Raw genomic sequence first — 1,666 nt, forward strand, 5'->3', positions numbered from 1 at the left:
AATTGCCTTCCTGTTCTCTCTAGAGATAAAGGGAATTAAAATAGTCAATGAAGGACAATTTGTGCTCTTCTACAGCTTAAAAATCTCTTTTATCACTTTAATCACAAAAGAACTCAGGGTTTGTTTCCCTTTCTCCTGCCCTTAATTCAGGAACCAAGTTTTGAGATGGGAGTGGAAATTTACTTACCAACCTGGGATCAGATCCAGACTCATGTGTTGACCTCATTTCTCCTATTTCCCAGAGATGTCCAGCACAGTATCTGGTTTCCTGATAGCCTGTGATGAGGTCTACAGAAGTGCAGTTCTTAGCATCTGATTCTTAGCTTCTAGTGCTAGGACCCAAGTTTCTGCCTCTATGTCCTTCTCATCTCAACCCCAGGCCTCCATTTATCTGCAAGTCCACTTAACTTCATTTAGGTACCTTATTTAGTCACATGTAAACTACTTCCCATGCATCAGAACACATTGATGCCTATTAATGCATTTTTGAAATTTCCCCAGGCTGTGCCATTATGAGCAGAGAATAATGCTCTTCTGAAGCCTTTCAATTCCCCTTTCTCTGGCCAACACTCAAGCCAGAAGAGCGCTTTCTATGACCTCTTTCCTTGCCACTGTTTCCTTATGTTACGTCTCTCTAACATCTTACTTCAATCTCATGATCTAGTCTTAACAGAAAAAGTTATAGCTATTAAAAGAGGAAATATATTAAGAAGTATAATGAAAATATTGTCTTTATTAAACAATGATCCAGCTATAAGTTCATCATGGCCAAATTAACACAGGAGCCATGAGTGAGGATAAATTTAGGGCAAAACTCACACAGACTGATACATGGAAGGTAATGTAGTTGTAACACTGCAGATGAAGTCTAAGCATCTTTCTGGGTAACTGGAGGCATTATTCACAATCACAGAGAACAACAGGAAAGACCCTCAGCACAGTTTTGCAAGATGGTTGTGAGGTATTTGTGGAATATTTGATTGAAGATGTCTATCAGTGCTTCAAAAACTGGGCTGAGGATCCACATGTGTAAACCCTTAGTACAGAAGTGGTATTTGAGGCCATGGAGAAATCATTTCATTCAACCCCCACTTCCCCACTTTCACCAACTCATTTCACAGGTTCAAACTCTGAGTCACAAAGAAGCTTACTCAGTGACATGTGCAGGGTCAAATGGCCACTTTTTGGCAGAAGCGAACTAAACTTTTCCTCACTCCCAGTCCAGCAATGAGGTCCAAGATAAGTTAGGAAGATAATGTTTCAGAGGGAAAGAGACGAAAAAGGAAACAAGATCTACGCATTTCAACCAGAATGTTAGGCTCAAAGGTATTACAGAAATGAAAGAATTTTAAAGGTAAACTAGCCCTGGGTGAGCTGCTATGTGTGCTTCCTGAAACACCTGCCCCATTTGCTTGTCATCAAAGTGAATTCATTTAAAAACAGAGCAGCCCCCAGGGCAAGAGATCCTCTGCATAAATTAGGTGTGCGGGACAAAAAGCACGTTTGAGATGTCTTAATAGGAGAGCGTAGAAATGTTGGTTTGCTGCAAAATTGAATAACTTCCTAGAACAAACTCTTTAGAGTCTGTGGTTGTGTTTTTATAAAACGAATAAAAATGACTGCCCATAAGAAGGACAGCACACCCTAGGGGAAACAACTGCTTATC

Source organism: Bos grunniens, chromosome 6 (assembly GCF_055505025.1).
Source record: "Bos grunniens cultivar Pamir isolate PY7600 chromosome 6, Bosgru_T2T1.0, whole genome shotgun sequence".
NCBI classification, from domain to species: Eukaryota; Metazoa; Chordata; class Mammalia; order Artiodactyla; family Bovidae; genus Bos; species Bos grunniens.